The sequence below is a fragment of the Amblyomma maculatum genome, chromosome 6, assembly GCF_055883805.1.
Source record: "Amblyomma maculatum isolate TAMU_Amacu chromosome 6, ASM5588380v1, whole genome shotgun sequence".
Lineage (NCBI taxonomy): Eukaryota > Metazoa > Arthropoda > Arachnida > Ixodida > Ixodidae > Amblyomma > Amblyomma maculatum.
This window is the reverse complement of record NC_139349.1, coordinates 83,189,876-83,215,322: the sequence shown is the minus strand read 5'-3', so window position 1 is coordinate 83,215,322 and position 25,447 is coordinate 83,189,876. Positions and strand designations below refer to the sequence as shown.

The following is a 25,447-nucleotide window of genomic DNA, read 5'->3' as shown; positions in this document are numbered from 1 at the left end:
ATATAGACCAAAAAAGCCAATGCGACTCGTTCCCATACCACACGCTCCCATTCTTCGCAAAAAAATAAAAAATAAATAAACGGCGCGTGCTCTATTCTACCTAAACGTAGGACGGGCGCCACTTCAGGGTTTCTCGGGGAAAACTGCTGTAAGGTGAACAATGGTGAATAAATACCGCAGTCACTTACCCCAGACGAAAACGCTTAGCCTAGGAGATGAATGATTGGACACATTGCCCGCTGCCTTGCCCCTGAAGGCGGGGTTGACGTCCGCCCGAAGTTCAGGTAAATGAAAGGGTTTTGTATTGATTTCTATTTATACAGAATACCTACAGCGCCCTCATTGGGGCATTATTGTAGGGGGGAAACATCATAAATGAGAACGAACATCTAACACACAATAAATTAGGCAAATGATGCGGTCTACACAGAAAATACAGAAAACCCATGCACTATGGAAGCAAAAACAAACAAACAAAAAATAAAAACCATTGTAGAAAGGCAAGCATACCCTAAACACACACACACACGCACAAAAAAAAAGATATATTTTAAAATGCAGCACTGCTTAAAGAATAAACCTTTAGGAATAATCAACTTTGGAAAAATTCCCCAAAAAGCAACATAATACACTTGAACAAGAATTATTGCACTTATATTGACAGGTGGCTTTGCAAATGGGTCAGAAACGATGTAGGAGGAGCGGTAGTGACTCGCGAACGGAGACAGTTCCAGTAATGCACTTTTCGTGGGAAAAAACTATATTTGAATACGTTTATACGGCAATTGTACTCGCGCACCTTAAGTGGGTGGTCAGTGCGGGCGGAAATGTAGCTGGGTTCCACAAAGAACGTGGGTACGAAGCCTGTTAATCGATTTTACTTGTCAAACGAGTGACGTGAACGCCCCGAAGGTCACACATGCACGCGATCATTCGCACACCGTGATGGTGCGCACTCAAGATGGCGCGCGCGCTGAGTCGACTTGGCTTCGCTGCCGGGCGAGAGGTTTGTGTCGCTTGTCGGCGTGTCAAACGGATGCGCTGCCGGAATGTTTTTTTTTTTTTTTCTTCGCGGCGCAACGACCTTTGTCAAGCTGCCAAGGGAAGCGCGCGCGGGGCGATCACTTGCTCTCGACTGCGCAGAAAAGCTCCGGCCGAGTCATTGCTCCACTGTGCGTCCCACGCATTGGCTAATTTCCGTCCTTACGGCAGAGGGGAACTTTCCTCGCTGCGTCTGTCTAAAGTGAACGGCCTTTTCGAATGACCACGCTGGAAGCCCCCTACGTATACCGGTCACCTCGTTCCTTTCTCAGGCCAGAATGTCCAGAACATGCGAAGCATCCTGTCGCATTCGACAGACTCGAATAATGCACCATGTCAGTTCAATGACAACTCAAATCGCACGTGCAGAGTCAGTGTATCAATAAGCAAGCAATCAGCAAAAAGGAGAAAAAGGGGAGGAAAAATTAACTCTCTCTTCGTAGTTGCCGTTTCGAAGTCACTTTATATGTACCTTTGTACGTATTATTGTCGACAAAAGAGAAAAAAAAAAAACGGTTGATGAAGCTCCCTAAATGACAGACCGAGGTTGCGGCCGTTGTTTTGCTCTGTGATATCAGTCTTCTTCTAGCTCCTGGATATGTTTAGTAAATAAATACGCAGTAAACCAACAATGAGCAAACTGATATCTCAACCTATATATAGACATGAGCACAGAAAAAACATTCGGCGCCGACATATTGAAAGCTGCTTAGTTATGTCGGCCGCGGGGAGGATGATGATGATGATGATGACGATGAAAACATTTATTGACATTGGCTTAGCTTAACTTGGGGACTGCCGCACATGGACGCACACTGACAGCAAGCGATGTCAGTCTAAGTTGAAAAGAATTGTTCTCTGGAACGGAATACGGCGCGAATACAAAATAATGTGTACGTCGCGTTTAAAGACAGGTTTTATTATTCACTAGATTTACCTAGCTTTGCATAATCGAATGAAAACTAGAAAGTAATTTAAAAGTAATTTCATTCCTCTCCAGAAGTAATGTAATGTGTTGTCATTATTTTTTGGGAGCAGTAATTAGGCGCGTAAATCAACACCATTTTTTGCGTTTCTCAGCAAGGTAATTAGTTATGTAATTTAATTCCCTTTCAAAAGTAATTTTGCCATACATGCTACTCAGCCCATTAGCTATTTTACTGCTTGCCAGCATTAGGGATATTCATTTTATGCAATGTGCATTCGCACACCGTGTCCGAAGAGATAAGCGTCTTCCATTGGCACAAGCGGCATGGCAAGAACTTGCATCCAACGTATGATAGTTATATGTCTGCTTTTTCCTGGTTTTAAGACACGCGTAAACAAAAAAATTGCCGATGATTACTTTACTTCCTAATGCTAAATTTGAGCGCAGCTCATCAGCTCTTTTCGATAGATTGAGGCAAAGATTTCGAGCAAGAAACGTAAGTACATTTACAGACTTTTTTTAATTTTTCATACGTATTCCTTCAAGAAACACTCCACTAACAGTTCTTGGCTGTCATGAAAGAAGCTTTGTGGTCGGAGAAATGAAGAGGGCGAATACGTTATCGGGAGGTTGCGGGAGGCAGCGCGTGGGCCCATAGGAACGTTGGGCGACGAACAGACAGCAGCGCCTGACTGATGCCGCTGACGCCGCTAGCGAGTGAAGAGAACGTGACTCTGCGTTTCGGCTTGAGATGCACGCACCGTGATCCGCAGATAGCGAGCCGACGTTTCGGCAACCGGAGAGCACCCTCACCGCCACGCAGGAAGAGGGGGGGGGGGGGGGGAAGGGGGTATAAGCATCGGAGAACTGGGGAGCGCGCGAAGCAATCAGATAACACGCGCGGTCGGCGCCACACTGGAAGACGGGAGCTGAGGTGGGGGGCCGAAAGGGGGGCGGAGCTGGTTACGAGGCCGACGCCGACACGAAACCCAGGAACGGGTGCCAAAGAGCTCCGCTCTAAAATTCGGTGGAAAAAACGGTGCAGAATTTTCAATTCCTGGCCATTTACACCACGTCTACTTTTATTCGGCTCCCTATTCCTCCTCACAAAAAAGTTCTTGAGCTCTTCACGCGAGTGTCTTCTGTTTAATTTCCGGTTTTCTTTGCATCAGACAATGGACAACATATGGCCTCTTCTTAGGCACCTCCTCGTCGCAGAATTACGCGTGGCGAGGTTGAACCGGAAGAGTGCGGCCGTAGTTGAAAAACCAACGCAGCAAGGACCACGAATGAAGGGCGTCTCCTCCTAGACGCCGAAAAAATAACGGCCGCTCGTTTTCGAAATGAGACCTAGCGCACGCGCGCACACGCAACCGCAATAACGCACATCATCGCCAGCTGCACAGCGTGGAAAGAAGGAAGGAGTCTGCGACTGCGCAGAAACAAAGGTCAAGAACTCAAGCGCCGAAAAAGAAAAGCAACGAATAAGGGAGGGATCAAGAGAAGGGGTGCGGAGGCAGTTCGTCTCGGAGACTCGTTTCGTACGGGGGTCGTCTCGGCTCGCTCCGTCCAACGAGAGGAAACAGGTTTTTTTACATATCCCTCTCCCGTCGCTCTTCGCTCGTGGTGGTGAATCTGTGCTTTGCATTTATTTGCAACCGCTCTTCGATTTCGCGCGCGCGAGAGAGCGCTCGCTCGTTTGCTAGCCAGACGGAGCTTTTCTTTCTTCGCTTCCGCGCCTGCCCTTCTTGCTCGGCTGGCTCGGAAAAGGGTGTGTGTCTGTCGTTCTTACAGATGGGCACCCGTCGTCTGCATCTAGCGGACGAGTCACTGCGTACTCTTCCCCGCTCCAGCGCCTCGTCGCACGCAGAGTCCAGTTTCCGTTCGGTGCGTTGGCCTCTTCGCCAGTCGAGGGGGGCCCCCTCTCGGCGCCTATAAATCATATAACAGTGGGTCCCGGCCGAGCAAAGAGCGGAGAATGGGGAAGGGTGAGCACAAACCACCGCGACCGGCCGTCTGTTGTTTCTGGCTTAGGAATAGAAAGAGGGAAGGGGGGTGAGGCGTTGAGCAGTCCGGCAGCGGGGGTCGCGGATCCTCCCCTCTGTCTGTCGACTGGCGTTGCTCCCTACACGTCCAGACAAAGGGGGCCCCCGCGAAACAGGTTGCGCATGGGACGAGCCAACAAAAGGTGACGGACGCGCTGCTGGGTCCGTTTATTGCGCCCACTGTTGTTTGTGCGTGTGTGCGTGTGTGTGTCGCCATTACGGGCTTAAAATGCCGCCCTGACCTTTCAATGCGGTCACTCGCTTCGACAACTTGTGCGTGCGTGCACGCGCGCGCTCGCATACACCCACGGGGGAGGCCCTACGTGGCAGCGAAGTATCTGATGCTCTTCACCAGTTTGTTCCATGCGATGCTCTTTGTGCCATTTTTTGCTGCGAGAGAAAAATATTTTTGCTAAGCTCCAATCTGGCTTGCGATTGGCGCATGAATAATTGTTTTCTATCCTCGAAGTTTTGTTTGCTCAAGATTTAAGTGTCTATTTTTTTTTTATTCCGTCCAAAGTTTCGGGCTGTTCAATTGAATGCCACAAAAGCGGGCCGAATCGCCCTGTCAGGTTACAACTATAGTAGCGAACTCTTAGAAGTACTATATCGACTCAAACATAACTAGCCCATACTGAGCCAGCCGGTGCGACTGGCTTGGCCAGGAAAGATGACCAGTTATTTCGCGGTGGTCAACGGTGGTCATGAGCTGCAAAGGAGAACCGAACCTCCATTCACATGTTTTGTTATGCCTAACCGACGCCAGGAAGCGCTGCTGTCTCGGATGCCTTAATGATGCCTAGCCATAGAAGTTGTAATAAGCGAGACCTCATACTTTGGTTGAGGGCGATGTTTTGAGAGCGGCAGGTGGTGTGAGTTTGCATTAATGTCACTGATTCATTCCTATTTATTTTGTGTTTCTTATTTTTGATAGAGAAAGGGGGGGGGGGGGGGGGGGTAATGTAATTTTTCAAGAGCAATGATGTAAAACATAATATTGACAATGTATTGTAATAATTTTACCCAGCGTATGTATAAGTAGATCCTCGATTACAGACTAAAATACAGGGAAGATGATAAATGCTTTAACTGTTGCTCATAGAACACAGAAGTCACTAGCCATGTGCGTAGGGACTTTATCTGGTAAGAAGTGTCTGACCTTCAGGTCAGAAATTTCTTATCAGATAAAGCAGCAGCATTTTCGTCAGCACGTTTGTTAAAGCTTGTTTAGGATATTACTCTGCCTCGAGCTTTAATTGGAAGATTTTAGCTCGACAACAAGATGATTGCGCACGTTCGGCCTGTGCTTTCCAAAATAATACTTGGGGTAGTCAGCAAATACAAATTTGCCATGGAGATCGAACATCCGTGAGGTGTACGGCGCTAATAGCATAACTGCTTATTCTTAGTTTAAACGTTGACGAAAGCAGCTCGTTGGTGTTTTAAAAAAACTATAGGGCGCGTTTTTGATTTGCCAGTATAGCTTCCTTCCATACACTTTGTAGCTAGAATTAGAAGTGATAAATACCTCTTTTTTTTTAACTGACTTCCGAGATTGGCTTTTGACGGGAATCAGTGCCACCAGACGCCGGCCTGAGTTTTGTTGCAGTAATCACATAACTTGCTGTAAATTTAATTATGTGCCGAAGGTATGGTGGGGATATCGCAGCGGAGAGGAGGCGTTGGAAGGAGTTGGCGGAAAGGGAGGGCGAGCTCCAAATTTCGACCATCAATTGATGCTCTTACACCGCACACTACACGCTTGCGTGTTCGCCACTGTGGTGCCTATTCATGTGCTGTCTACGCGGCTGGAAAAGAACCTATAGTACTACCCAATTCTAAGCCGCGCAACGTTTATAAATAAATTTAGGGCTTCGGACAATTCCAATATTTATTAATTACACCAGGCTGAGAACACACAGTTTATGTCGCACTCGATCGACGGTCACTTTACCAACGCTATATGATACGTTCGATGTTCCCCGCTGGAATCTTTCTTGAAGCACTTTTGCCTTCATCGAGACGCGGGACACATTGACTGTCATTGTCAGCTGGTTCGATGCGCCCAGCAAAGAAAAACGAAACATACAATCATTTCACACCCAGCCAGAAAACATATAAAAAAAAAGTAATGCTTCAGAGCTGTGAAAGGTCCGTGATCATCCACTTGTCCGCCATATTGCAAGCCTGGTGGTGCCCTCTGCCTTGGCACAGGCGCACGTCAGGGCGCACTGTGTTGCATATGCGTCGCATCTCATCACAACGCGCAACCGCATACCACTCTGAACAGCTTGGCCTCGTTCCATTTTTCCCACAAGTCATGCACACAATTCGTCACCTGCACCTATAAGTCATTAGCATGCACTACGTGTCTTAAGCGATGCCCGGCACAAAACCTTTCGAAACAATTTGCTTGGATAGGAATAATAAACAAAAACGTTTTCTACACTCGCACTTGGATCCACTTGGCTAAGGCAAGAAGCACTTGCATGGAATAGATAATGGGCAGCTGCCGTGGAGGAATATATGGAGGATAAGGCATGCCCACGGTGCAGCACATAACTCACACGATAAGGCGAAAACTCTCTCACGAATTGTCTGTTCCTCGCAGCTCCTGTCTTAGAAAGAAAGCGCCCAATTCGCCACTCTTAGTCTGCTTTGGCCATAATTGGGATGTTTGTGCCTGTACAACTGGGCGAAGCCGTCTTTGCATCTTCTTTGTTCTTTCTTTTTTTTTTTTTTTTCCCACTGCGGACAACTTCCTGTTCCCGCGTATATATAGCTCCTAAAAACAATCGGCGAACAAGCGTGCACCTCGCATAATACGTGTGTGTGCGCGCGTCTGAGCACGCAGAAGATATAGACCTGAATAAACGGAGCGTTATAAGCTTGCAGCAGGTGCTCGTATGATACATATCCAATTAAGCAGCGCATCCGAGACGTTAAGCCTTCGCTGTATAACGCGCATACGCCCTGGCCCGAGCTGGGGCAATTTAGAAAATTGCGCAGTGATAAACATCTCCAGATTAGAGACAAACAACGCTGTCACTAGCAAGGTGTCGCGTTTTCGGACGCAGGCGCACGTGCGTATATATGCGGGCCCCGCTTTCGGGGTCCATCAGTGACAGCACGCAGACTCCGGAGAGTAAGTGCGCGGAATGCGGCAGGCTTCCCTGGTGCGTATTATATGCGCGCTATACAGCATTATGTGTAGTAGAAATCAGCGTCATCTGTCTGTACCGGAGTGGCCGCCTTGGAACCATTGTATGGGTCTTGCAGCCTGACCGGTTAGCAATAGTGCCCTATATATCAATCGGTAGAAGACATTCAAAATCAAGGCTCACGCAGCCGCCAATAACGCGCGAACGATATGATTCATCAGCCGCGTTTACATGAAGGCGACAGGAGCGCATCGCATCGCATTTCGTAGCGCCTCACGGTAATGCGATGCGACAGCGTTTACAGTAGCACAACATCTCTAGTGCGATGATGGCGGCGCATGTTGTCGTATATCGAAAGCAACGCGTGCCCTTCCTGTGCGATCTGCTTCCGATATTTTTCTTTTTCCCGCGATTTTTTGTTCGGTTCTTCGGGTGCTGTGAACTCGACATCAAGCTTTTGATTGTACGGAACATGTTTTTAAACCCAAGATTGCGTTTGCATGTCCTGCTGGCTTTGTCCGCGTGGGCGAACTTTCACATCCTTCTCTACACTGTCGCTCGCATGCATGCTTCGCCGGCGGATACGGATAGCTCATCGGGAAGCTTGTCTGTACGCCACCGGAGCAGCGATGAGTTCGACCGTAGATCTGTGCGCTCTTTTGCAAGGTGAGACGTACGATTATTAATAGAGGTCGAAGCCTTCGCGAGTGCGGTTTTATATCTGATGGTGGAGTAGCGCTTTATTTGAGTATTTTTAAACAGTTTGTTGTAGGGTGCTGTACAGCGATTATTTTCTTTCACAACAAGTACGTGAGAATGCATTTTCATTTCATTGCTCTCTCACCACTGCCTTTGATTAGGACTACTGAACCAGGGGGGTTTAACCCTGGCCAGGTGGCAGCGTTTCGGTGGAGATGAAACGCGAAACGCCTGCGTAATGTGCAAAATCATACACGTTAAATTATCCGGCGACCTCGACTACGGCACCTCTCATGGCCTGAGTCATTTCGTTCATTGAACCCCATGAAACATTATATTTTAAAGTGAAGTTATTTGTTTCCCGCCAATTTTTTTTTCTTGCTCATTTCGGTGGAAATGAGCAGCTTCTGTAAAAATGAAACGGAAGAAAAAATCGGTTTGGATGAAGACACGTACCGGGGACTGCTGGGACCGCTTCGTTGCAACGGAGTTCACCGATGCTGATTGGAAAGAAAACTTTAAAATGAGTCTGGCTTCTTTCAACGAACTAGTTGCTCTGACGACATTTATGCCGCCAAAGCAACACTGTGTGCGACCACCACTTCCAGTCGAGAAAAAAGTGGCCATAACTTTGTACAAAATGGCAAGCTGTGCTGAATACCGAATAGTGGCAAACCAGTTCGGCATTTACAAAAGCAGCATAAAAAAATTGTGTTTATATGTTTTGCCAAGCACTCAGTTCAGTTCAATCGTTCAGTCGTGTCCGACTCTTCGTGACCCTATGGACCATGTCACGCCACGCTTTCCGGTCTCTCACTATCTTCCTAACATCACATAACTTCATCTGCAGTGCCTCGAGGGTGCCATCTAACCACCGCGTTCGCTGCCTACCCCTTTTCCGCCGACCCTCAACCTTTCCCAACATCAAATCTTTCTCCAGCGACTCCTCTCTTCTCATCAGATGACCAAAGTAGCTGAGCTTTAACTTTAGAATTTGACCCTCCAATGAGCATTCAGGTTTTATGGTCGACAATATCGACTGATTTGATCTTCTGGCAGTCCAAGGAACTCTCAAGAGTCTTCGCCAACACCACAATTCAAATGCGTCAATTCTTCGGCGGTCAGCCTTTTTCACAGTCCAACTCTGGCATCCATACATCACAACTGGAAAGACCATAGCACGAGTTATACGGATCTTGGTTGGCAGACTAATGTCTCTGCTCTTTACTAGGCGGTCAAGGCTAACCATTGCTCTTTTTCCCAGAAGCAGGCGTCTCCTAATTTCATGGCTGCAGTCTCCTTCCGAGGTAATCTTGGAGCCCAAGAAGAGAAAATCTGTCACAGCTTCCACTTCTTGTCCATTGATGCTCCAGGACTTGATAGGGCAAGACGCCATGATCTTTGTCTTTTTAATGTTCAGTTTAAGCCCAAACTTCTCACTCTCTTCTTGTACGCGCATCAGAAGTCTCTTGAGTTCCACTTCACTTTCTGCCATTAAAGTGGTATCATCCGCATATCTAAGCACTAGTAGACCATTATATGAATCAATTTATAGCCCTGCCTTCTGCAGAAGAATTGACAGCGATCGCAAGGAGTTTAGAAATGAGATGCCACCTGGCACAAATTTCTGATGCAATTGATGGTTCACATATTCCCGTTAAGGCACCGAAGAAGGTACATCGCGACTTCTTCAGCAGAAAGATAATGACTTCGTACAACTTGCAAGCTATAGCGGACGGTCGAAGCCGGTAAGACGCATTTATTAGCAGGACTTGAAAGGCTTTGAGACCTTCTAATCTCATTATATATAAATCTCCTTGCAACGCATACGGACGTCTTGCTTTGTAGCAGTGCAGATAAAATCGGCGTAAATGAATGTAAAACTGTTCTCCAAGACTGAATAATTAGAAGTACAATAAAAATCTCATTTAATGAACTTCTCTTTTCCAGATTACGCAGTGTAACATGCAACGTCCCCGGAAGTGCGGCTGACGCTGTAGTTAGGCTGTCATCTGTGTACCAGAGAAGCGGCCAACTCCATGCCTCAGGAATAAAAAATATTCCAGGGCCGAGCGATTCCGTTCACGTTGTTGGGAGATCCGGCATATATTCCGCCTTGCCTTGGATTAATCGTATACGGCAAACTTTCTAGGGTGTAAGAGTCATTTAATCTATACCACAGCATGCAGTGCCAGAAATGTTGTAGAGCATGCATGCTTTCGGACGATTAAAATGGCGATGGCATATAACCTTGAAGCAAGCCGACATCAACTATAAATTTATGCCGAAAGTGATTCTGGCTGCATGCATATTGCGCAACTTTTGCGAAGAGAGGGGTGAAACGGTAACTGATAGGGGTGATGGCAGATGTTAGAGACTCAGAGCAAAATTTACTTCAACAGCCATCAACGAGACCTGTTAACAAAGGCCTGGCTGGGGGGTGCGAGATTTTTTGTGCGATTATTTAGCGCAATGTTTTCCACTGCGTTCTTTAGCATGATGAGCGTTCCCATTATGCTTATCAGTGCGTATTTAAGCAGTTTCTTTAATGAAACAAATAAAACGAATGCTTTATTACATATAGTCATTGCTTGCTTGCTTAGCCCCGTCGTGCTGGAATGGAGTGTCCCGCTGGTACAGAACATCCTACTGCATGTGTGGGGCCCCAAGGTTTGATGGAGGCATGAACACTTTGTGGGCCTGCTGGGGTGCCGCTCCGTTCTGGAGGCTACGGTGTCTTGCCATATATATCCACGAAGGATGGGAATATGTCTTCTGAAAGCCGATAATAGGTGGGGGGAGGCTGCTCATTAACTGCGATAGCATTGCCAGTGTTCCTTGCAGGAACGACGCAGTGATGCCATTCATAATTTCTTTAAAAGATTAAATTTCTTCTTTATCAGCTCTTTCTGCTGCTCAAGCATTAATTTGGAGCGGTTCTCCAGCATCTACAGTATTCCTCCCATCCATCAGCTCGGCAAGATCGGCGAACTTGCTTCGTCTCGGCCGCTTTGCCGGCGGCGCAGAACCAGTGGCACTGGCTGCTTAGAAAAAAAAAAAAAAAGAAAAAGTAAATATGGATGATGACGGAGCTATTCACAGCAATGAGAAATACTTCGGAAGAAAACAGTTCTGCATATATATATATATATATATATATATATATATATATATATATATATATATATATATATATATATATATATATATATATATATATACCAATAGGAATATCAAAATAAAGAAAAGGTGGCAAACATAAGAAATTTACCTTTTTGTTCTGAACCGATAGATCGAACGATTGCCGACGAATGACAAACATGCGTTGCCCGACATTGCGTGTAAATTTTAAGTTGTGATTTTTCCTAATTTTTCTTTATTTACCTTATGCTGCAGACCTCATCTGCTTCATGCAGAATGGGCAACGAATGAACTACATAAGAAACAATATTCGCGACACCAAAAACAACTGTGCAATTCAATAAATACAGATGAATGGTCGCAAACAGATGATCGGCAGAGTATATATATGCAGACAAAATTACATGTCAGCAAGATTTCCAGAATTTTCATTTTTAAACGAATATATATATATATATATATATATATATATATATATATATATATATATATATATACATATATATATATATATATATATATATATATATATATATATATATATATATATATATATATATATATATGTATATATGTATATATATATACATATATATATATATATATATATATATATATATATATATATATATATATATATATATATATATATATATTGTAAGGAAGAAGATGATACAGCGCCGACACTAACGATGATGAAGACGCCGATCAGCTAGCGCGCACTCAGAGAGCTCGGACTGTCTTGTTCGGACTAGATTGTGCTCTCGATCGTCTTGTGTCACCGGTCGCCGTCTTCAGTCCTTCGAATAACCCCCAATAAACCCTTCTTCAATATATATATATATATATATATATATATATATATATATATATATATATATATATATATATATATATATATATATATATTAGTTTATTTTAAGCCCTCCTACTGCTATACCGACTACCACCTGCCAGAGAGCAAGGATCGGACGAACCTCAGCAAAATCGACTAACGCGGTGTTTGACAGCCTGTCATATATATATATATATATATATATATATATATATATATATATATATATATATATATATATATATATATATATATATATATATATATATATTTTTTTTTTCGTTTTGTTTTTTTTTTAGGACTGCTGCATATATATATATATATATATATATATATATATATATATATATATTTTTTTTGTTTAGGACTGCTGCAGCTGAGGCTCTAAGGGAGCACTTCAGGTGAGGGTCAAAGGAAGTACCTTTGCAAGACAAACAGAACCACCTTTGCAGGCTGCGAGGTTCGAAACTGGGTTTGGGCCCACTGCGGAGGAGGGGCGCGCAACGGGGTTTACGGAGCTTCTCCCAAACGTACACCCCTGTAAAAGCCGAGCACCAGGCCGGGGGACGCTTGTACCCATTTTTACCGGTGGGTGTCCGGCGGTGGGTTTCGAACTGACCACCTCCCGCAGCCGAGACGGGCGCTCTAACCACTAGGCCACGGCTGTCTCGATCGATATATATATATATATATATATATATATATATATATATATATATATATATATATATATATATATATATATATATATATATATATATATATATATATATATATGTGAAGGAAAGAAGCCAACAGTCGGCGAGGCCAAGGAAAGCGTTGGGGATGGTATGTTTGTCATTTTTTTTTTTTTAATGTTTACTTCGATAACCACAGAAATTAGTAATGTAATCTGCTTAGGGGACAGATAATTAGACACAAAGTAGAAGAAAAAAACAAAGGACGTCCCACGTCCGCCGCTATGGCAGAGGGCGGCGCTGGTGAACACTCTCAAGGTTCGTATACAGACAACATAAATACCCAAGAAAGTAGCAGAGGGGACAGCGGCCGATGTAGCTCAGTTGGTAGAGCACCGGACGCGTTATTCGGAGGTCGTGGGTTCGGATCCCACCATCGGCACGTTGTTTTTTCTTCTACTTTGTGTCTAATTATCTGTCCCCTAAGCAGATTACATTACTAATTTCTGTGGTTATCGAAGTAAACATTAAAAAAAAAAAAATGACAAACATACCATCCCCAACGCTTTCCTTGGCCTCGCCGACTGTTGGCTTCTTTCCTTCATGTATTATAACGAGCACCCTCATTTCCCCTTGATTGATCTGCCTATATATATATATATATATATGACAGGCTGTCAAAAACCGCGTTAGTCGATTTTGCTGAGGTTCGTCCGATCCTTGCTCTCTGGCAGGTGGTAGTCGGTATAGCAGTAGGAGGGCTTAAAATAAACTAAAATAAAACTAAAATAAATATAATATAGACACTTCGTATATCACTTCCTCGAGCTGTGCCTTGCATATATGGCCATCGTAAACTTCCATTCGTTCGCAGTGGATACAAAATATATCGCTATCGTATCACCCTCGTAAGGTGCCGTAAGCGGCTTCCAAAGTTTATATTGCACTAAGATTAAGGCCGCTATTCACCGATTTCGCAGATATATTCATCTGAAGCCTGCTTGACCCTGAAAACCATGCAAGCCTCGAACCAGAACTGAACCCCAGTTTTTGAGCGACGAATTCGCAGTTAGCCTAACCATGCTAAATCAGCCGTCTTTTTGTTTTTTTACGATATAATATCCGTTTGCAGGTCTTTAGTCCTATAGCCTTTAAAGTGCCTTTTAAAGAAGTGTTTATTTGCTCTGCCCTTGGTTTGGTTTGGTTGGTGGGGTTTAACGTCCCAAAGCGACTCAGGCTATGAGAGACGCCGTAGTGGAGGACTCCGGAAATTTCGACCACCTGGGGTTTTTTGACGTGCACTGGCATCGCACAGCACACGGGCGCCTTGCTTTTCGCCTCCATCGAAAAGCGGCCGCCGAGGCCGGGATTCGATCCCGCGTCCTTGGGAACAGTAGTCGAGCGCCATAACCACTGCGCCGTTTGCACTCAGGAGGTTCTTTTCTAGCTTAGAAAGCGGTGGGGCGATCTGTCTTGGCAACGACGTATCAGGTCTCGATTATTTTCGGTGGTCACCGCATGCCGGCGCTAATTTTTCCAACACGTTTTTCTCAATTCTGGGGTACGGCGGAGGCAACGCTTTTCGACCGAACGAGCTATCATAAAATTATGATCGTTGCCAGAAAACTTACGGTCTCATCTCTACATTCGCGCCAATATTCCCTGAATACACATTTTTTTTTTCTTTCCGTGAGCGTTCTGTAAACAATACCTTGCTGTCTGTCTTCAGCGTGCGCGGTTGTCTTTGCGTCCGAATTTTGCACTTGTTGATTTGCCGTAAAGCTTGAGCAACGTGCACACCGACGTGGTCATACTGTCACTCGCTGGAAAATACAATGGGTAATGCTTATTCTTTAAGGCTTATACTTATTCAAGCATACTGTATGTGGCTGTCATTTAAAATATGTGGTGGTAGTGTTTGGTACACGGCAGACATGCTGTACAAAATTCAGTTAGAATAAAAAAAAAAAAAAAAAAAAAAAAAACAGTGTATCGCTGGGTGTAGGAGAAAAACTGAGCGCAAAAGAAAAAAGAGCGCGAAGTCTTTTGACAGCTGTAGCTGCCTATTAAGACCTGGTCTACCTGTGTAAACAGCACTTGGTTTGCGGGTGGCGGCTCCACGCAAAATTTATCGTACCGTTCATCCTTTATAATATTCTTTTTAAGCCCCAATGCAATAAACACCGCAAAAAAGAGAGGCTACCCTAGCTAGGGCAGTAGAGGGGACAAAGCGCCGCCTTGAAGACTGGTGGCGTAAAAGAGAAGATTCTTAAAGGACTCCCCCCCTTCCCCCATCTTTTTTTTTCTTATTACTTTTTTTTTTCTGGACCATTTGACCAAAGTACAGCATTCGGTGTAGGTTTTTTTTTTTTTTTTCCTGATTTCTCTTTTGGCCTGATCTAGAATTCTATATGATCCCCCGCTACAAAGGGAAGTGGCTGCATAAGCATCAAGGAGGACGAATGGTAGGAAAGGCGTGGAGGGGATTTTAACTGTGCATTTCTTGATAATTTTTCGCCAGAACAGGTGTATTGTACAATTTTCCTACGTAAAAATTCTCGCTGGAGGAGATCGGGAGGGGTTAAAAGGAAGTCTGCCAATTAGTTAAGTACGTCCTTGTTTCTTCTTGCGCGATATTCTAAGTCATCTATACAAAACCGCGTTGCTAATACTGCGGACACTTAGTTCTCTCTCTCTTCTTCTGTGCCTCTACGGTGACTCAGTGTTTAGGGTGCTACACTGCTGAACCCAAAAGGCGCGGGTTCAGTCCAGGCTGCGGCGGCCAGGTTTTCTCTGGGGGCGAAAGAGAAGACGCCCTAATACTGGGCGACGTCAGTGCAGGTCAAGAAACTCCTGGTGGTAGAAATTTTCAGAGCCCTTCACTACGGCTTCCCTCATAGGCCGAGCCACTTTGGGACGTTAACCCAACGTAACCCTTCTCTTCTTTCCTTTTCGAAGCTGTCTCGAACATCCAACAGACCGGTTTCATCGCTCATTGTACTTCTGGAGCTAATTGCACGTGCTGCGCTGGCCACGCCAGTAAATCATTACAGCCACTGGCAGAACTAAGTACATACAGGCTCATATCGGCGCCCGATGGTGCTAACCGCGCCTCGAAGCCACCCACGGTATAGCGTGTGCAGCAAGCCGTACGCACGTGAAGACTGAGGCCATCGTTCAGGCGCAGAAAAAAAAAAAAAAAAAAAAATGCGAGAATAAAAATGAGCGAGCCAAGCGGAACGCCGGGAAGCATGTAACAGGGAAACAGCAGGAATGGTAAGTCCCACATGGACGCAGGGGCCACACACGAGAAGCAGAAAAAGAGGAAAAAGTCAATACAAAAGTGCTGGAATAATTCTCCGCGATGGGGTTTTCTCAGCCGAGTCGCGGCGGGCTCGCAGGGCTCGGGTGAAAACGAGCGGCGGACTTGTTTATTTTGTCTCTGCGGAGACGCTCGCTCGCGGGTCGGCAGCATGTAGCTACTTTCTGGCCCAGGGTAGGTGTGTGCGGGCGCGGGGTGTCCCCGAGGAGTGGCTATTTCGGGAGCATCTCTGCGAGCATTCACATCCACTCACGCAACGAGCGCACAGCACCGGTGGCTCTGCACGGACGACGGCGAAGTAGCGAGCATCGCGGGACGAGAGCGACGACGCCGAAACGCGCGCGCGCACGCATGCTTTCTCGGCCGTCTTTTTACGCGCGCAATCGCGGCCTTGCGAGCGAACGCGGTGGCCACAGAGTGAGAGGGCAAACGAGAGGAGAAACAATCGAGGAAAGGAGAGGACCTGAGGCAGCGGTCGGGAGAAATAAAGCATCGCGGGGTAGTAGACACGGGCCCATAAGAAAGTCGCGTCGGTAGCATAAAAAGGACGAATAGAAAAAAAATAAAAATAAACAGACGTTGCGTGCCGCGGCCAGAGGGACGGTTTTCGACTGACGGGAGAGCTGCCACGGCGACGGGGTCCGTCACGATCGCCGATCGTATGCTGGAATATACGCCTGTCCGCCCGCCAGCCGCGACTGCAAGCTTCGACTTTCTGTTGCTTGTGCGCTAGGTGAGAGGGGCGGAAAAGATATGAGCATGGATTGCTACCCCCACGCATCGGCGACCGGCCGCAGGTGGCGGCAGCACATCGACACACGTAGACACACGTCTTCGGAATAAGATGCGCGCGGATGGGACCCGAGGAGCTCTGTTCTCTCTCCTGCGAGCGCGCATCAGGCCGGAGCTTCATCCGTGTACGCTACGCCACCGGCCGTCACCGTTGGCAACTCTCGGCCGACGTTGAGCTGCCGGGTGGGGACTCGCGGCGGTTCCCTTCGCCTCCATCTTTTCTTTATTTTCCCTCCGTCTCCTCGACCCGCTTCTCCGCTCCTTCTTTTCTCTTGAGCGAGCGCCGGGGTCTTCTTTTTTTTTTTTTTTTTGTCATCATATCCTCTTTTTATTCTTTCCATCTCGAGCCGGGTGCCCCGCACTGACTCCTTTTGATGGCGCGCTGCGAGAGGCGGCGAACGGCGCGAGAGCATCGGCGCGGCTGCGGCACTCAGCTGACTCGCGGCCCGCCGGCCGGGCGCACAGCCGGACGATGCTCCCCTGGCGGTCAGCCGCTGAACCCTGCCGCTGTTGCTGCTCTTGGGACAAGTCAAGCACGTGCGCCCGTGCTGTTTGCCGCGGCGCGGGCGACGCGCCAGCGCTAGCGGTGCGAGCGCCGAGCTGCCACTGGTGCGAATCACCGGCCGCCGTCGCACTGCTGCCCTCACTAAACGCCACCGCCGCTGCCGGGATCGAGAAATGGAATTAAAAACACAAACCAGGAAAGAACGTAACATTCGCGTGTGAAAGGGATTGTCAGGGGAGCGAGAGAGTGTGTTCCTCTGTGAGAGAGAGAGACGGGAACACACCGGTGTCTGTCGAGCCTTCCTGCCGTGGCCAGCCGCACGAAACCGACGCTGTCCGTAGTAGAGCTGGCATAAATCGTCTGCTGGGGACGGAGGCAAGTCGCCGCCAGACCGACTGAGCATCGCTGGACATCTCGAAAATTGTGCGCTTGCGTGCGCGCTCTGATTGTGTGATGCTGTGTGTGAATTTGTGCCTACGGGGAATCCATGACTGTGCATGTGGCGCCGATATCAGCGTCGACGCACGTCTGTTACCCGTTAGCAAATGGGTAACGTACAACCGTTTCGTGCGGCACTTGTGTTATCGTGCGACTAGCGACTTCAGTGGGTGCCGCGAAGATACTGCGTGCTGTTTCTGTTTGACAGACAGTGCGCTGCTTCCACGGAGCGTGGCCGATGCAACTTTCGGGATAAGCCAACCGGAGGTCTTAATGGAAAGGACCGAATGGTGAGGTAAGGCGGCGTGATTTTTTTGCGAAATATGTTCTCGGACGATTGCGTATTACGGAGTGACGCTCAGGGAAGAAGTTACTGATCGCTGTGCGAAAGTATATTATTCTCAACATATTTCGAGATATTGCTGATCTGACTGGGCGTTAATTATATGAATTTATCTCAAAGGGCGCGCCGCGAGTGCTTTTTATACGCGAAACTGCATATGGGCCGTTTGTTCCCGCCGTTCAAAAACGTTATTTCGTGGCGCTTTGAATTAGAAAGGCGGGGGACGTCAGGAACGTGCTTTTAACGCCCTCAATTTCGATAATGCTATCAATTTTTATCATGAAATTTTTATGATAAAAAATGCGCTCAAACTTGCTGGCGCGCTGTAAATTCTGTTGGTGCTGTTACTTTCAGATGCGTAGTCCTCTCGAATAAAGTCCGTTTTTTTTGGGCGCGAAGATTAGGTAACAAAGCATTAGAACTTGTTGCGCTTTTTCTTTCTGTCAAAAAGTTATGGTATTATACTTACCGCCCCCCCCCCCCCCCCCCTTTTTTTTTTATTTTGTCCTCTGTGGTTTATGAAACGCTGAGTGATCGTTAGGCTGCGCTTGCCTTATTTTTAACTTAATATTCAAACAACATAAGTTCAACTTCTCTAAAGTAGTAAGCCTAGCAGATCATGCAGGACTGCCACTTGTGAAGGTTCACAACGCTTTGCCAACGAAAGCGATAGCAGATTTATAGGATACACCACAGCAAAACCTTGTAACGCATTGACCTTTTAAAGAAAACCATAGTCATTACTGAATGGGGCACCATGACCGAGGGTAGTGAACGGGTATGTAAGTGAACTAGCCAAATAATAAATGGACCTGCGCATGATATCTATGGAAGCGTGGTCTGAGGGCGAAGTACCAAGATTTGAAGTGCTCCTATACTTTAAGGTGAGTAGGGAAAGTCTAGGGACTGTACATGCAGACTGGGACTATGGGACTGTGCATGCGATCTGTGATAGCGACGATCTAAGAGTTATTGCAAAGTACTGAGATTTCAAGAGCAGTTTTATTAATATTACTGGGTAATCTTTGGGACAGGAAAATATGTTGTAATCTCGTTTGATAATTATGACTTAAACATATAAATTAAGTTTAGAAAATGGATTAGAACAATGTTTAGGCTGCAACGTTAAAGGGATCTTTAAGATGTAAATGTAGCATTTTTTTACCGGTATATAGTAACATCCAAACCGTCGAAATAGCAGAATGCTTGCATTGAGTGTTATAAGTTGTAATAATGTTTAGGATATAACCTGTAACATTATTTGAGCATTTTCAACATTGAAGCAACATTCTGGTGTAACATACTGTGCGTTATTGCAAATGACCTTACAAAAGTATAACATTAATTGATTGTCCGGCGCTAGCTTCGGTGTTGACCTCCAATATTAGTTGAAGGCTACATACTTGGCCTTATGAATCACATGACGATGTGCCTGAATGCTCGAATTAATTCAGTAGCAAATCTTGAAACGTTTGGGCTTGTCACCGCCCGCGATTACAGCCTCACTGAGAGAGTTACCTGGTAGAATTACCATTGTGTAAGAGGAAGAGGTCAATACATTCTAAACAAATCTTCCACTTGAAATGGTAATTGATATTTGGAGTTCAGTGTCCCAAAGCGACATGGGCTATCACTTATAAGGGACACCGTAGAAAAAAAAATCACCTGATTAATGTCTACTACCTAGGTTCTTTTTTTTTTTTTTTTTTTTTCGCAGAGCACGCGGACTCGCGTTTCGCCCCCACGGAAATGTGTCCGCCGTGACCGCGGGATGATCGCCGCGGCGGGGAACTTCGAATGTACTAATCAGAACATAGAAACGCTCACACCTGCTCGTAGCTTGAAATCATGCCATATGCGGTATGGGGGTGCCAGGTACGCTGGTAACATTCGCATGACGCGTTTCTGCATATTTCGGCATACTGCACAGACAGCTCCATTTCAACTCTCTAATTATCGTTTTGCCATGCAGCTCTGTGTGTGGTATAATCATACACTTGCGTGAGTGCGGACAGCAGTGTGACAGAACCCTGCGATTAAAGCCTTTCCTGCCTTTCAACAAAAGCGTCCATGCCTCGACGGATTTAGCCAGCGGTTACATTGTGTCGGCCTTAACGACACCACAGATTACACATGCCACGTTACCACACGTAGCGAGTTCAGGTTAACCCGCGTTGGTCCTCGCAACAACCTTAACTTTCATAAGCACGCTGCTTTTTTCTTCTCTACTTGGGGGGCGTCACTCAACCTGCACGTGCACGCGAGCGAAGCGACCATAATATATATATATATATATATATATATATATATATATATATATATATATATATATATATTTTTTTTTTTCGAACGTACCGAAGGAAGCGCTTTCGCCTTGGTTGCTGCTGCTGTAGGGGAAGAAAGAAGCGGCGCGTTTGGATTTTATGACTCGTTCTAGGAGCGTCCGCGTTGCACGGGTCAGCCGGCAGAGACGAGTACGCAGCGGGCGAAAGCTGACACATAAGCCGCTTCGCACGCAACTCTCGCGATGCATGGCTTGCACGCAATCTATGTCTTCCCCCCATCTTTTTTTTTTCTTGGTCCCTTCTTTGCTCTACCTTTCACTCCCCGTCACCCTTTGTTCATTTGTTGTGTCACTGGTGCGAGCCGATGTGTGTGCGTGCGCGTGAGAGAGTGACTGAGTGATTCAGGCTGCACTCAGCTGACCTAGGTGCGTTCTGGCGTGTCGAATCTCGACGGACAACCCATCACTCTTTGTAGGCTCATTCGTCGCGGCCACTGCGCGGCGGACGAGCGAGAGCAGGATATGATGTATGCATCGCGAAGGTGTGAAAAAGTGCCGGACACGCTTGTGCGTGTGTTGATAAAGGACGCGATGGCAATGGGACTGCGAGATGAGGGTCTCAGTTTGGTGGTATACGGGCCACACAAAGGTGAGGGAGCTGCGCTTATTTTCATATCTCCACTCTCAGTGTCTACCACCAGACAGGCGAGAGAATGCTCCACAATGGCATTGTGCAGAGTTAAAGGCCGCGAGAAAACGTGCGTGCGTGTGTGCCTGAAGCGAGTCGCACATGCAGGCGGGGGTAGCCACAAGGGGAGGGGGAGCTCCAGTTCATTTAAACGGAGGGACAACTCGCTCTCGCCTCGACCTCTCATTCTCGCGTGAGCGCCGGCGCAGCGTACGCCCGACGAAGTCTGCGGCGTTTCACGCTCTGTTACAGTCCAAATGAAAGAGGTGGACACATTTTTGGCGCTTGCCTGCGCATCCCGAGGAGGGATGCTGGCGCACAGTGAAGTATATATGGAGAGAAAAAAAAAAAAAATTAACGACGAAGAGTTGCAGCGCTCATTCTTCACCGCAGGGAGAAAGACAATGGTAGGTGCGGAGAGCGCGCTTTTCCTCGCACGCGCTGGCGCGCGTCGGCGGGGGCGGGAAGCGGTCGACTCGCGCTGGTCATTTATACATCAGCGCTCGCGCGCGTGTCCGGTACGAAATGACGCGCCTCGTTGCATGGATGCATGCGGGTTTACTCACGTGGTTGGGCGTTACGAGGTGCGATGCCACTTGCAGAGCAGAGGCATACGTTTGCAATATACTAAGCACTGTTTCGAGTGCTTTTCGCTCCTCAGCTGCCGGGAGTCTCGTATACGTCTCAGAAAACGAGCAACATTTTGCATACGTATTTTGTTAGCATATACACGCGTGTGAGAATCATGCGATTTACTTGATCTGTGGTATGTTGCGGTAAATGCGTCTCACCGGCAACTGTTTTACGAACTTTTCGCCGGTATTTTTCCCGTGCACGAGTCTCTCGTAAAAACGTCAATAGCGACGCTGAAGTGGGTCTCTATACTTGAGATCCGGGGACAAGCGCTTTGCTGCAACACTAGGAAGAGTTCGCGCACAGCCCCGTGTTTCGCTGTTATTCAGCTGCTTTGTCTGGTGTTTATTTAAGCTTTTAGCAAAACGAAATGGCTGGGTCGGGGAATGTCTGCAAAATACTGTATTAATTCCGTTTCAAGCATAACGCATATAAATCTCTTCCTGTTCATGCGGAACTGATTGTTCATCCGGTATTCATCAGGCTAACTGAGCAGGGGTTATTTCTGCCTTTTTGCTCAATTTTAGCGAGCATACTGAGTATCTGACCTGCGTAACGTGATTTTACACTTCCGTTCAATTGGAAATTTGCCGCTATATACTAAAGCGATTTACGCCTCCCCAGCGGGATTTCGCATTTTTTTCGCGTCTATTTTGACTCTCATGTAGTGAGCAAACTTGCAGCTATATAGTTGCAGATTTTCAAAATCCGAACTCACTCAATATATATTAAGCGAGGTCGGTTATTTTAAATTACTAGCAAATATACGAGTGGTTTACATTTGAACTCCGCCGGCCTGAATGAATGATCACGTCTTGGCGCAGTGGGATTATAAAGCCCCTTATGCGGCGCCGATGGTTTGGGGTGGACTTTTAAACCGCTGTTCTCCTCTGGAGCTGTATTCACCCGCTGATTTTGCGGGGAAGATTTTGAGTCATTATATAACTGGCCGATGTATTAATTTCGCAATTCGCTGGATAATAATAAAGGAAAGAGGGGGGGGGGGGGGGGGAGGCTTGCTTTGGATTATGCTTCCGTAGCGTGAAATCGTACATGCCAGCCAGTCAATTACTGTAATGATATTATAGCACGCAAACTTTGGGGTAAACGGTAATGTAATGAATTGTATCATTCTCCTGGCTTACTAGGATGTAAAGATTGAGTGTAGTTATTTCACAAACAGAAGTAATTAATTTCCTCAAATTAACCACTGCCCCTTAATTCGACAAAACCATGGTATTTCGTAAGCCCGGCCGGCGCCTCGAAAATAGAAACAATGCGGGAAAGCAGACAAAGGCAGTCCAGACTCTAGGCAGTGTCGCCTGCGGGTTTTTGAATAGCCGGGTTCGCAGGACTGCACGGCTGCCAGCGTCCCCCAAGCAGCCCGCGTCAAGATGATGACGGCCAACATTTCTTCGGTCATACTTCTCACGTGCTCTTAGGAATATATGTGGCTTCAGGATGAAATTTGGCGGGAAAACCATGAAATAATAAAGTTTAATCGAGGTAAGAGCTATAGGTTTGTACTGCGTTTACTTTCTTTTAACGCGACATACTTAACGCTCCGGATATGCAGAGCAGACGACGTCGGAATAAAAATAAAGAGGACTTGTAAGTGATTGAAGGTCGCCGCATGTCTGGGACGACTGAACTTTGTACACGAATTGGTTTTAGGGGAATAAAAAAATATTTCACTCAGGATTAAAATCCGCGACTATTCGGTCACCAGCACGCTATACTGACCATAAGGGCCAGAAGATACTCTTGTATACCACGGGCGTTACAAGCGGGGTTTATATGCCTGTCGTGTCATCTTCCACTTAAAGTGGTACCTAACGATTGTAGGATGACTATGTCTAGTTAGTGGAGTTGTAATTAAGGAATTCAGTAAAGGTATTTGAGTAGCAGAGTGCTCCCTGGCGCTTCATGTCTTCCTTGCTTGACGTGTTCGTGGGGCATAATGGCGTCGTCAGTACGACCCCCCCTCCCTTCCACCCTGCCGCAATCTGACGGGCTCCACTGTCGCCATTTAATTTGTTGACGTCTGGGAAGAACAACAAAGAAAAAGAAGGGTGGATGGGGTAGGTATATTGATTTATGTTATTACATTGGTTTATGTAAAACCAGGCAGCGCGAGGTAACGATGACGCTGTTGCGATGCAGAATTCCAGACTTGAATGTATATCTATGCAAATGTGGGTGGGCATCAACAAACCTCTGTGCATCATGCGAAGAAGTGGAATCCATCGAACATTTGTTTCTCTCATGCCGGTGGTTCGCATGCACTTCAGAGAAGCTTGACATTCCTGGAGATCCCGCTCTCTGTGTTAGGCCTTCCCTTATCACTACCCGTTTTACTGTCGTTCGGTGCGAGTGCTAGGGAATTGGCGTTGATAGATAGACTAAACTTTAATATCCAATTTGCGTTGAACACTATTTCTGGAATTATGCATGACTACATTACAGAAACTGGTAGGTCGACCTGTTAACCATTCTCGAAAATTTTCCAGGTTATTTTTTAGTTCCATCTAATTATTATGACTTATTATTTTACGACCACAATTCTTATAGCTGCATTGTTATAATTCTTTACATTCTCGCTTTGCTACAAGCTTGTGCCTGTAATTGAGTTTATGTGCACCACACCTTGGACAATCGCTCATGGTGGGTACGTGACATTTTTCAAGTGGCCAATTCAACAACAACAACATATTGATTCACCGAGACACAAATCGTAAGAGAATAAAATCACCTTGCAAATATCAAAGCGATTGCCATGGAACGGACAGGTCTAGAGGTATAGTTTATTTAGGGACAGGAGACAAATGCAGACAAGAAAACAAGGATCTCGTTTAGTGTCGACCAATTGACGATAAAAACCAGTTTTGAGACGGTGTCCATATTATTCTAATTGAGGACTTGAACGGACACACAGAGAATCTGGATGAATACATGAATAGTAACAAAAGGGTAATGTTACGTTTTCGTGCGCAGCACAACCTAGTTACTGTAAACCGAGAAACTAAATGTGAGGGACAAATCACATGGGAATTCCGGAACAGGCAGAAGACCAATGTTGCTGAGAATCTATAGCAAGTTTGCAAAAATTGAGACAGACGAAGATGGAGAGTGTACAATCTTGAAAGGGATCATAAATATATTATTCTGTAGATCGATGACGGCCTTGATCAAAACAGAAATGCAGAAAAGACAAAAAGGGAACGCATAAGTTAACCGACGGCAGTGACGAGGAAGCAATAGAGAAACGCCTCACGGAAAAATGGGATTATAATCTACAACTGCTCATAAGTAAGGAAATTAAAGAAGCAAAGGTAGAAAATCGCTGGAATGGAAAAAGGAAGTCCGGAAGGTGGTGAAATAATTAAATCCCCAAAATCGCTGGAATGAAAAAAAGCCGGGAAGCTGGTGAAATAATTAAATTAGGAAAGCCTTCGCACGACGACGGGTAGCTTCAAGGGAACACCGAAAGGCAAAGAAGGCGCATTTATCTCCGGAGGAAATATACTAAAAATATACCAAATAAAGCAGCCCAGCTCATCGCTGGAAGGATGAGATCCGCAATGCAACATAAAGCGGACCAAGAAAAATCTGGAACCACATAAGAAGAATCAAAGAAAGCAGGAGCTGATTCAAGATGACGAGGGATGTTTAGAGGGAGACGACGCTACATGTGCACTACATTACATCAGTTATAGCTGAGTCATACAGGAGTGACGATAGAGTATAAGGAGCACACTAAGGAGCAACACAGAACAGTGAGACAAAAAGCAGCTTAGAACTGACCAATCTAAACTAAAAAACAAAAATAAAAGAAGGCGGGAACAAACATTCCTAAATGCACATTCGCCAGGATAGACGAAATTCCAATCGAGCTGATTAATGAGCTTGGTCCAA

General features: G+C 46.1%; 1 long non-coding RNA gene across 2 annotated transcripts in view; it reads right to left on the bottom strand.

Annotated features, from left to right (window-relative positions):
• LOC146186123 (uncharacterized) overlaps positions 1-25,447 on the bottom strand; it is a 128,340-nt gene that overhangs the window by 22,342 nt on the left and 80,551 nt on the right. Inside the window, exon 3 of one of the 2 annotated variants that reach the window (XR_014707841.1) lies at positions 10,464-10,915. The exons of the other annotated variant lie outside the window; for it this stretch is intronic. This is a non-coding gene — a long non-coding RNA (uncharacterized LOC146186123). Of the gene's footprint in view, positions 1-10,463; positions 10,916-25,447 lie in introns of those variants that run through there. 2 annotated transcript variants of the gene reach the window in all.